Raw genomic sequence first — 12,889 nt, forward strand, 5'->3', positions numbered from 1 at the left:
CTTGAAGTAGTAAACAGGGTTATCACATTGCAATGAACTCCCAAGATCTCTCTGGATTGGATCCACTTTCTGTCCTTTTCATGGGAGTGATCCAGGAGCTGGATGATTCATTAGCGGCAGCTGGCCAGAGCATGCAGCAACAGCACACCTCCTGGGCTTTTATGGGAGCAGTTGTATTGTCCTCACTGCAGAAACACTGGTGCGTTTCAACTCACAGCTGCCTCACTGCTATCCTTACCGAATCCTCACTTGGAAGATCTGGTCTTCCCCTTATATTTGCTTTGCCAAGCACTTAAAGGGCAGGGAATGCCAAAGGGAAAGCTGCAACAGCAGATCATGGTCTGTTGTTGATGACATCAAACAATAGTGTCTCAAATGTCACTTTGCAAGACATGCACTTGTGGTTCTCCTTTAAAATCACACATATATCCTTCACACTGGCCAAGAAATTCAACTATTTACACCCCTCTCCCAAATACCTACCACACTTCCATAGATGATGTGGTGGCCTGACCTGAGGTCAGGTGAGCCCTGATGCAGAGACCACCACTGTCTTCTCCAGGGTCTGTACGTACTATGTGTTTCATTGTACCTGTTGGCCTAGATGGAAAACCAAACTCCTGGGCTATTCTGCTTTGGAAATGCAATGAAATCAGTAAGGACAGAGGGTAATACAAGCAGCACAATTCTGGTCAGTGCAGTCCTGTAGAACTGGCTGTAGAAATGATACTTGGTTTTCAAACTTAGAATCATAGAATGGTTTAGGTTGGAAAGGACCCTGAAGATAATTGAGTTCCAACCCCCCTGCCATAGGCAGGGACACCTCCCACTAGACCAGGTTGCCCAAGGCCACGTCCAGCCTGGCCTTGAACAGCTCCAGGGATGGGGCCTCAACAACCTCTCTGGGCAATCTGTTCCAGTGCCTGACCACGCTCAAAAACTTGCTGTTGAAAATACTTGTTGACATGAACCAGCTAAATTGCAGAGTATTGAGTCCTAACCTCTAACTCAGCAACTAGGTATTTATCCCCTTTCTCTTCGGAAGCCTGAGCATAGTAGTTCTGCAAGGATCCTGAATTTCTGAACGTGTGATAGACTTCCACCTTTGCTCACAGTCAGGTAATTTCTTGCATGCAAAAGCCGCCTTCAGGTTTTACAACCCATTTCCCCAAATATGCTTTTATTTCCTCCCTCCTCCCATTGCAAAATGTTGCGTCAATGCTAGTTCTGTGCCTTTCCAGCAAGGTGTGGCCAATAGCCTTTGAGGCTTGGCTCCCTCTCTGGGCAAGATTGCCTAGGACTGATGTGTCCCCCAGTGCTGTCGAGCAGGGATTGCAGCTACATAGCCTTTTCAGATTTACATGCCAACTTTTTTCAGGCCAAAAGTATTCAGTCTTGCCTGAAGCACCAGAGGAATCTTTCATCTTACGCACGGGACACACACCACCAAGTCTTACCACGTCTCCGTAATTCCTTGTAAGCCCGTACTCCTTGTGACAGCAAGGCAGATCCAGTTAATTTAGGGGAAAGAAGAAAGAACAACCCCTTCTTTATTCTAGAGTCCCCATTCTATTACTGCTGCTTCCACAGAATGCATTTGAACAGGTTAAACTGTCCTCCGTTAGTGCCCTGTACTTCTGGGAGGATACCACAATACCACATCAATTTAGATAGTCAAACTTCAGCTGCAGCGGTATGGCAGGACTGTTGAAGAACTGATTTACGTGACCAAATGGATGTGGTGTGGTCGAATCTGGCTTCAGAAGTCACAGCTTTTCCACAAGACCTCCTTCTCTTCCCTCTAGGTCCGCTGTGAGATTTTAGCACACATAGCTCCAGGACGAGAGGAAGTAGACCTCACATAATGGGATTTTTCTGCCATGCATTTTGGGGAAGGCTGAACCAAGGAAAAGGAGAGCTCAGACTCCACTCGCTGACTCGTGGACTGGAGCAAAGTTGGCTGCAGAGCAAGAACCGTCAGATAATTCTCAATGGGATCCTTTCTAAGCAGGAAGGAAGTTGCTTGTGGAATACCACAAGGATTAGCACTGGGCCTGCACAGCTTTTAATTATTTATATTGTATAAATTAGAGCTGGGGAGCACTGGGAGGGAAAAACCCTTACCTGGCAAGCCAAGTCTTGTTCCTCCAAACACAGCTTTTGCTCTCTCTCATGCCTACTTGCTCTCTTCTTCCTTTCAGACCTCTACTCTCCACCGTTACCCACCTTTTTACCTTCTTTTGTTCTAAGACTGTATGACATGATGCTATGCTCTGACATTCTATCCGTATTACACTCCGCCAGCTTGTGAGCTCAGAGGGAGGCAGACTCAAGGTTGTGGTGGCATTTTGACTTTTAACTTGTTTACTTCCTGCCATTAGTGATGAGCAATTCATTAGATTCTTGCTGCAGTAGGGCACCATGCCTTCCTATAACACGAGAAGGACACGTTATAGACGAATTTCTGTCCCAAAGGGCCAATGAGCCAGCTCTAGGCAGGAACCTCCTTCTATCCCAGGTACTTCCCTAGTTATGTCCTTGTGGTACCCTAGCATGATGCAGTCCAGACCATATTCCTTCCAGGACATGGATATGGACAGCCAAGAGCACAGAGGGACTGGGACTTGGATTTAGCGATTGGGAGGCTGTCTTCTCCTGAGAGGTGGTCCAAGGCTGTGCAGAATAACATTTTCATCACTTTCAAAGGCTATTTTTTATTTCCAGTCCCACTGAAATAGGTTTGGGTCTCATTCTTTAATTAAAAAAACAAGTGATAGGATATAGCCCCTTTGTTTTGTAGAGGTAGGGCCTGAGCTTTTCTCTAGTGTTGGCCCACTTCAGTGGTTCAGCTGGCTGCAGAGATTCAAGGCTGAACATGAGCCACCTGCAGAGTGATTTCTAGCATTTGCTCTTTTATTTCTTAACTGAGAGAATGACTATTCAGTGAGCAAACCAACTCAATCTGCAGCTTCACAGGATGAACATGCGATTGGGAGGAAAAGTCAAAAGCCATGAATTTTGCAGTGAAAAGCAATCATCTGAGCACTCATCTGACTCATCTTGCATTTTCCCCAAAGCTTTTTTTTTTTTTTTTGGAAGGGCTGAACTAAAGACACATGAGAAAGAGATATGCAGCCTCAATTTAGGGGCACATGAACTGCTTTCTTCACATAAGACTAAAGAAATAAACATTCACCCTGGGAGTAACTCCATCAGCTCCTACACAGTCACACCAAGTCTGAATCTGATTCACAGAACAGAGGAAAACAAACAAACAAACTCCAAGAAGGTCAAACAGCCAAAGAAAGTGAGAAGAATGGAATGGGAAACCCAGTCAGTGGTTTCCCTTATGTCCTGAACTTACCATGGGCCTGAACCCACAACATATGCACAGACATTTTTCATTATAATAGAGGTATTTCAAAGCGTTGGGATCTTTGGCAGTTGAGCTTAACTCTGTCCATACAGCCCCCACCAGGAGCCAAAGGGGATCAGTTTCATAGCTAAGGTGGCTAACTAGGATCGGATGGGGACTGGGGTTTGGGATTGCTTGTCCCTGTGCTATACAACTCATCCAGCAGCAAAGCAGGTAGAAAGCGGTAGGGTGGAAACGGGTGTTCCCCTCAGACTGTCCTTTCCTGGGAAAAGTAAATTCATTGAGGCAAAAGCTTTTCTGGCCCCAATACCTTCTTATTCAATGAAATATTGGCGTTTCCACTCACAGGAATGGAGATTTCCATCCCAAACCAGTGTGCTGATATCCTTTCTCTGATGGCAGCCAAAACTTAATGCCTGAGAGGAAAGCAATAAACTGCCACAATGCACCTGGCCAATTTTGCGTGGCTGAAAGGAGCAAAGGAAGGGGGCTAATTCTTTCCTGGCTCCCAGGATGATCCCTCTGCTGATGCCTGAGATCTCATTACTTTCCTTTCTTTGCATGGCTTCAAATGTTTCTGACTCAGTGTTTATCCTGCCACTCTGCTGAACCTGCAGCAGGAGTGTCGGGTTGAATAAAACAAATGTTCACCTTTGCCCCAAGCATGGAAGCCCCTCAGAGGGGTCAGATTCTGACCCAGCTGTGCCTCCCTCCATCTAGAGACTTAGGCCCCATTCAAAACTAAGGCTGGCACTCTCCAGACCCATGATAAGGTTTCCTATCAATGTCCTTGTGACCTTGCCATCATTTAGTCCTGGATAAGATCCCAGCAAAGGCAGAAGAAGCACACATGATCGGACAGAGCCCAAGAACAGAGTCAGATCACCTGAGGAGCAATGACAGACAGCCAGCTAGCCTATGGCACATGGTATGATCTGCAAAGGCCTGTGGGAATGGCTTTCAGCTATGCCTGGAAGGGGTCCAGAAGTCCCTCTGAGAATAACATGTTGCCCATTTCCATCTAAAAATTTATGCTGAGCTATGGACACAGACAGAGGTCGTCTGGTTTGAGTGCCACAGAGATGCCTGCCACACACCACCGGTTATCTTGATCATCACCACCAGTGAAGAAGACTGTCAATATGGTTGCAGCTTGACTGCGAGAGTACACCAGGGGAAACTGAGGCAAGGCATGTTTTAAAAAGTGTTTCCAGTGAGAGCAGGAACAGCCAGACCAAGAACACAACCCAGCTCTCCAGAGCCTCCCCAGTACAATTCTGGAGCCAAGAGATTTTACACCTTCCTGTTTATACGTGTACAGTCAAAACCTGTCTCAAGAACCTGCCAAGCTTGTCAGTACAAACTCCAGTCCTCCTTATGTACTGAATATTTGTTAGCTGCATCTCCCAAACACGCTTCATCCCAGTGGTCACATAACACAGGCATCAGCTGATCCACAATCACAGCTAGATTCAAGGTTATGAATATGGATGTGCTGCAGTGTATGTGCAAGTTCCCTGAGGTGACACGATGAACACGCACATCTGCACTTCACCATTTCAAGCTACCACATTCCTGAAAGTTTCTGGTGTCTGCTCTCTGTCCTGCATGCCATGCAAACACAGCCCCAGCCGTCACGACTAGCTGCACCAGCCAAACCACTTGTTTAATCATTGAGGTGGGAACCAGCGCATCCCATGTGTCCTTGTGGGCATGGAGTAAACAAAGATCTCCATGGCTTTGTCCTGCTTGGACACAGAGCACATCACCTCCAAGCCCACAAGAGGGTTATACAGGCATCTCAGAGAATGATCTCGCCTTGTGCCATGCAGCCACAGACCATAGCCAGGACTTGCCTGTTTGTTTGTTTTTTTGTCTACCACCTTCTGTAACCATGACTTCCTAAGAAACACAACTGGTCTCATGCATGTTTGCTCTGCCACAGGTAATTTTTACCTTAGTTGGTTACTTTCAACCAGCTTCCATAATGGGAGCTCAGAGTCATATATAGACACGGACATTTGGGAGTGTTCATCTTGAACTGAATCCTACTCTTTTATAAGGGAAATGTGGCTGAAGGGAGTTCAACCCTAATTAGCCATCAGAGCATCTACATGAGCCATCACATGTCCTTTGAAGAACCTCAGCCATGGGACAAGCTTCAGCAGGAACCTATGGTTTCTGAGAAACCAAAGTGAGCCAGCTGTGAGACAGTGGTGGTCAAGTACCCATCATCCTGCCCTGTCTTCTTCCAACACAGGGCAGAAGAACCTCTTAGAAGGCAGTGGCATGAGGCAGAGCATGCGAACCAGCTGCAGCCACCACCACCCCTGTATGGGAAGATACTCAGCCTGCCCTCAAGTAGCTCAGCCCAAGGGCTACATAGAGGCAGGGCAGAGAGGCTCCTTCAAGTCAAGTCAAGCTGCAGTGGAAAAGCTTTGGCAAGGACAGGAAAAAGCTTTTGTGTGGAGGTTTAGTTACATGTATGATGCATCCTTTCTGATGAAGGTTGAAGGGTGTGAAGTGTTTCCATTGAAACAATAACAGAAAGGGAAAGTTTCCGTATTCCTTTTCTCAGGATAAACACAGGGGTGGGTGGCAAGGACTCATAGTCTATTGTTTACTGACAACTTTGCTTTGTATTTTGGAAACCAAGCAATCAAGGACCCAGATGGCTGCCAGGCTGCCTACAAACCCCACACCTTCCAGTCCCTCCTATTTTACAAAGGGTCTTTTATTTTTAACATGGTTCCCTAAATGAATGGGATTATGCAGTCTCACCGTCTGCATGTCACACTCTCCCCATCTGTCCCACCTCCTTAGTAACTCTGGAACCTGTAGGCCCTTTACACTGAGTTTGCTCAAAGTGAAGAGACCTCAAAGCTAGGCAGCTACTGCCAGATTGGTGAAAAGCATCTAGAGAGAGGATACAGCCTACAGTAGGGATCCCGATACACGGTAGGGCGAGACATGAGCTCAGCCATACCAATCCACATACAGGTGCACCATCACTTGTTACATTTAGGCTCTAAGATCAGACTACCCAATGGTCACAGCCTTGATCAAAGAGTAGCAAGATCTAGTATGCAACAAGACAAAACCAAACCATGCTCCCCATAGCGTCCAAGGTGCTACACTCCTCTGAGCCCCAACACTGTTGGGTTTGGAGATGTCTCTGAGGCACCCATGGGAACACAGGAAGGCTTTGCTGGAGGAAAACAGCTAGCAGAACCTTGCCAGCAGCCCCAGACAGGACTTGAACTCCAGACCAAAGCAGTCACAGCCTGCAAGACTTCACCTTGAGCATCCCAGCTGCCCTGCTAGTGTTGTCCTGTCCCACAGCAAATGAGAAGAGCCAGCTATGCCTGCCTACAACGAGCCTGGCAGAAGCTGGTGGCTGCATTTGGGTGGCCTCACTCTTTGAGGGGAGGTCTTCTCCAGCAGAGCAGAATCAAAGGCATTACAAAGCTCAGGCTGAAAACGGGTATGCTGCTCTGGGGTTTGTTTCTAGTGCAAGTCCCTGAACAAGGGGAATAAACACTATCCGCTGAGATTTCTGACCTGGCCTTTAGGAAAGAGTTCATAGCGTCTCCCTCCCACACTGGTTTAATGTGCTTGTACCTTGGGGCTGTGTCTGGTGGTCTCAGACTCTCTGATGGGAAGCTGGTTCCCCTCTCTTCCCACAAGGAAGACATGATGGCGAAATATTTCCATCATCACAGAAGGGGAAAACAGCAAGCTGCCACATGGATCTATGGCATGGCTGGACTCGGAGCCACTCGGCCAGAGGTCCTGTACTGTTAGCAACGATTCCTTGCCAGACCCTCCATGGCTCATTTTTCCAGCAGAGCCCTCTGAATCCTGTTGCTCCTGCAGCTGCAGTGCTCAGGTCCTGGCAACGCTGGGATTGACACCACTAGATTTTTTACAGCCTCCCTTATTTTGCAAGACTGTTTCAGGCACTCTTGTTTGCCTTGGGGACATTGCTGATGTGCCCAAACAGAATCACCAGCTGAGACCAAGTTTCTCAAGCTGCCACCCTCTCTTGCAGCAGCAAGAAGCTAGATGAACAGGCCTTGGCTTCAGGGAAGGGGCTGAGCCCATCAGCTCTGTCTCACACCACCACAGGAGTGCAAAGCTGAGCAACCCAGCCCTTCTCCTGGCACCACCCCAGGAGTGGGTGCTGTGGGCATGAAGCAGATCTCCGTGGTTCAGAGAAGCCAACTCTGGCAAGGGGTACCCCCAGTGGGATGGCATCCCAGCATTTTCCCACTTCTGCCTCTTTGCCAGCCAAGCTCCATCTCCCTAGTTGCCTCTTTCTGCTGTCTGTCTCGTTCCCAGCTGGGCTAAGGCTCCTCCATCCGCTATCAGGCAGTGGAGCTCACCACAAATTACTGTCTCCATGTGTCTGGAGGAAACGTTCCCCATCATTGGGGGGTGGGTGGGAAGAGGAGAAGGGGGTGTTAGCTCTGTGCCAAACACACACACAGTGCTCCCTCCAACTGCCATTGCTTTCCTTGCAAGGCTGCTACGGCTCCAAGGAAAGCTCCCTGAACCCACAGAGCAACTGCTGGCTCAGACAACACGGCTTCAGGGTCCAGCTGTGGCTCTTTGCCCCAGCCCCTGTGCTCACACACACTTTCCACTTCACACAGATGCTGCTCAGTTAACCAGGCCGCAGGAGTCAGCAAACCTCCAAAAGGGAGGCCACGAAGGAAGAGGGAGGGGCTGCTATTTGCTCTGGGGCAAGCAGCCCCTCTGGGCTGAGTACACCTCTCAGCAAGGAGCAGCGCTGCATACCAAGGTGCCTCCACAGGCAACACCTCCTCACCATCTTGCTGGTGGTGTGATTCTAGAACAAACCTCCGTCTGCAGCCAGTTTACCTTCCCACACTATCTACAGAGCAATTTTCAATCACTGCCAATGTCTTCCTTCACTCTCCCTGGGACAACTCTGCAACCCGGCTGAATCCCATCAGCCCTTTCCTGGGACTGCAGCTATCTGCTGGCCTTTCCAGGACGGAGAAGATCACTTCTTGCTCCTCCTTCACCGAGGAGCTGCAAGAAGGTTCAGAGCTTGGAGCTTTGCTTCTCTCCCGTTTCCTCACACGGATGTCACTGGAATTGAGGCCAATGGCAGAGTCTTCATCTGGGAGCCTTGGAAAGGCAAAAAATATTAGCCATTGAGGACTAATCTGCCAGAAACCTCTGGAAGAATAGACTAGACAGTGTTATCTGGGAAGATCTGAGGTGTTTATGCTACTTACCAGGCTAGAACTGAGCCGCATCAGCAACTCCAGACTCCCTTCCTTCCTGCTGAGAGGGACCAGGTGAAATGTCTTGCCCGTAAGTTCAGGGTGAGGAGAGATGCTAGGAGAGCTCTCAAGAGAACTATGTTTTCAGTGTGCTCACAGGCTCCTTCAAAATAGATAAAATGCAAAAGCTGGTATTTCTCCTAAAACCACTGAAACCTTTCATATACATACTGCTGTCAAGCCCAGCCCAGGGTAGTCAAGGCTGGTGTGAAGCAGACCTCTACTAGTTGAATTCGCACCCCAGCTCTTCCTGCCTGGATTGTCGCATCTTCCATTGCTGTTCACACTCCACCGTGGCCGTTCCTCAGAGCTAAATCAGCAAAGCCTGGGTTTCTCCAGATTTCTCCAGGAAAGCACCTAATAATTTGGTCACTACACTGAGACTTCAGAAGAGAGTACAGAGTCTCCACCTGAGCCGAACTTGTTAGTGTGACCAATGTCACATTTGGTCTTAAACTCCTCAGTAAATAAATGCTTACAACCTCTTCTCTGCTCCTTTTATGCCCTACCCAAGATGGGCTTCTTGGTGCCTCCTAGTGTCTACCCACAAGAGTTCTTAAACCCAGAAGAACTGCTAAGGAAACAGGGCTGAGTCTGGTGCAAGGGAGAGGTGTATTTTGCTGGAGCTGACTTTGAGTGGACTACTTCAAACAGAGGAAAGGCTGAGAATGCCCCCCAAACCTCAGAGTCATTCCCCAGCATATCCCCACCCACCCACCAATGAGTGGAAAGCATCTGAGTTTGCAGCTACTGGAAGGTGACTGGGTAAACGTGCAAAATACCCTGAAGAAAACCCAAACAAGAAAAAAAAAATAATAATATTTTGAAACACGCTGATGTTATTTAACCAACGCAGTCACAGTCTCAGTGTAAGCTGCACCAAAGGGCAGCCAACTCCAGGAAGGAAAGCAGAGCTTGATCTCATCTGCAATTTCACAGAGCCTCTGACATCAACAGGAAAAATGAAATCCCCAGATGGGCTAGAGGTGAAAGTCATGCATTGCTTTGTCCAGTGTTTGCTGATGTCTGTAAGAGTGGGATAGGCAGGAAAGGACCCCACAAATATTACATGATGACTGCCTGGTCAAAAAATAAAAAAAAAAAGTCCTGGCAGCAGTCTTTTGCTCTGCCTGGCTGCAAACTGGTTCCTTATAGCAGTGTATTTCATTATTGGGCTGAGCACCAGCAAAGGGAAGCACAAGTCATGTTAGTCTCTACTGGGAAGGCCATGGAAGGCTTGGCTCGCTGGAGGACTGATGCGGATCGTGAAGGCAAACAGCAGGAACCCATGGACTTCACACTGAGATGAGAAGCAGGGGAGCTGCAGTCTGGTCCAGATCTGCTCACCTAGGATTGCCACCAAGCCAGATTTCCTAATTTTCTCTCCATCTGCCTCTCCCTGCCCAGATGAGTGAGCAATGTTCTAGCCATGAGCCTGTCCAAGGGGTAATGGGACATGGGGTTACTGTAACACAGCACCCATAGACAGATGAGCTACCTGTGCTATGCAGGATCTAACTTGGTAGACAGGAGGTAGAGAAGCAAGAAACCTGTGTTGCTGTTCAGTTCTCACACATTGGGCAGGTAGCTCACCTCAGTGTCCCCACCTAAGAAGTGTGGATGATCTACCTATATCCTGTGCAGTTACATCCCCCTCCTGAAGTAAAAATACAGTGAGGGGTTTGCATATTTTCTCAGTGATCCCTCATGGCTTATCACCATTGAAATGTCCACTGACTGGGCTCCCAGACATCTTCTGCAGCGTGGCCACATGGTGCTGCCCAGGGGATTTAGAGGCATCATTCCAAAGCAAATGCTTGCTTGGCTTCATAATAGTGTCTTTGCAAGACAAATCACACCGCTGCCTGCCTTCCCCATCCAAGAGCAGCATTTATAATCAGAGCTTTTATTTTGTGAAGCAGAGCTGCACCCCGACCTCAGAGAGGAAGGAGAAGATGTCTCCTCTCTCCTGGAAGGAGGTTTGTCCTCAGTCTCAGTCTGGAATGACAAAGATGAGTTCAGCAGGGGCAGCATCCAGTGCTGGGAGGAACGGTCCCTTTGACACAGCCCATTTGAGGTTTGGAGTGAGGAACAGTGGTGGAAAGGAATTAAACACCATAAAAACGTAGAAGGAGTGCTAAAGACATAAACTGCCATTTAAATACGTCGGCATGATTAAAACCCGATGTGTTGTAAGATCTTATGGGCATCTCATTAAAAACCTATTACTTAAAAAACACAGCTTAGATGGGAATGTTGTTAAAGGGCAACTTAAAATAAAACTGACCATCTGGTCCTCATTAGGCAATTGTCTATAACCACCGTGTTATTATAAAATCCACTGTGTGCTCCACATCTGCTTATCTCCTGCCTGCCCCTAAAAGGGCAACATCAGCTGAGACTCAAAGTCTGGAAAGGGCATGGTCGGGGGAGAGGCGTAGGGGGTCTATGCTGGTGTAGGATTTCTAGGTGATAGTGATCAGCTCTTCCCACATTGCTCATCTGTCCATATATCTCCTTATTCTTTTATTTATCCCCATGACTTCTATCCACCCCTGCCTGGTATTTCTGTTGCAGCACTCACTTTCTTTGTCTGTCTGCCAACATAAACCACTCATCTTTCTACCTCATCCCTACTTTCCGCCTTGCCCAGTGCCCACAGCACACCTAGAGCACACACAGTTAGCAACCCCAGCTGGACCAGGGGCTCCAGGCTCTTCAACCCCGAGCCACAACAGCGTGATCCCAAGACCAACGCCACATGCTGCGTCCCCAGACTGCCTGCACTGCAAAAGCACAGAGGATATCAGCACCACGGAAGAAAAGTGAATGACAAGAACCCATCCCCAATAAACACTAGCCTGATAAGTCTAACATTTCCTAGAGGTGTTGGACTCGCACGTGGCACCTAGCTACCAAGCACAGACTCCACGAGGGATTTCTTGTCCCAAGGCAGCCTCAGCAGAATAATATACCCACGTTGTCAATACCAAACCTACATGCAGAGGCATCAAGATTTTTATCAAAAATATGACAGGAAATCCCATCCCAACACAGGAAATCCTCCAAATACGCCAAAAAAAATACTTTCTATGTAGAAAATAAAAGGGATCAAAACCACCACAAAAAAAAAAAAAACACACCCAAACACAAAACAAACAAGACAAGGCTTTGTATTTGTTAATTGCAAAGTTTAGGATGAAGGGGTTTTGTAGAAAAAAATGAAGCCATTTCCAGGTAAGGAAGGTGTGCACTGACAAGAGTTATCCGCAGAGAAGTTTGTCCTCTGGACTATGCCTGGGAGCAAGGCCACGTGCTGATTATAGGGTTCAACAACAAGCCCAGATGAGGCAAATGATGAATCTGTTTGGGGTTTGTGCAAACAGCCCAATCAGGATCAAAAGGATACAGGGCCAAGGACAGGGCTGGAGACAAGCTATAACCCACAGCAGAGGAACATATATAGGAAATAAGTTACCTGGAGGTTCAAGGTCTGTCCAGAAGGCAGAATCAGAAGCAAGGCTGCAGCCAGGCATACCTACAATATTACTCAGGAAAGGATTAAATACCCTGGGCTGAGCTGAAATGGGGCTCCTGGGGCATGGGCAGAGGGTGTGGGTAGAGGTTCCAGGTGAGGCTACTTAGGGTAATTAATACCTATTAGTACACTGAGGGACCTTGGCAGAAGAGTTTCTGTACTAATGGAGGTTGAGACAGAGGTGTTGTGAGAGGAGGAGTGACTTCAGTAAAGCATTGAGTCTGCACTGGAACAACTCACAAAATCATTTCCTTCAGTGTAATCTCTAAGCACTCCAGCTAGACCTCCAAGAGGACCCCTGCCTGTTCCTTTCCAACAGGTCAAAACAGCCCCAGCACACTCAACCACACAGCTCAAACACATCCAGAACATCACAGCCCACCTAGATATAGTAGAAGAAATTGGCTTCCCTCTATGGGTGCCTTATTTTCCACAAGGAGAATAATCGAAACTAAGGCATTACATCTCTGTGTTGACATCAGCACTTCACCTGCCACCTAGAATAGAGCTCGTTATCTTTTGTTATCTTATCTATCTCATTATCTCATGTTCTCCACGAGAGAAAAAGGGACATACAAGGTGTGCTGTCCACAGTCATGGTTCCACCTATTCATGTTACATCAGTAAAGGCCACCTGCTCTAATTTGTGTAGTGGCTTCA

Source organism: Vanellus vanellus (assembly GCF_965231255.1).
Source record: "Vanellus vanellus genome assembly, chromosome: 5".
In the NCBI taxonomy this organism is placed as follows: domain Eukaryota; kingdom Metazoa; phylum Chordata; class Aves; order Charadriiformes; family Charadriidae; genus Vanellus; species Vanellus vanellus.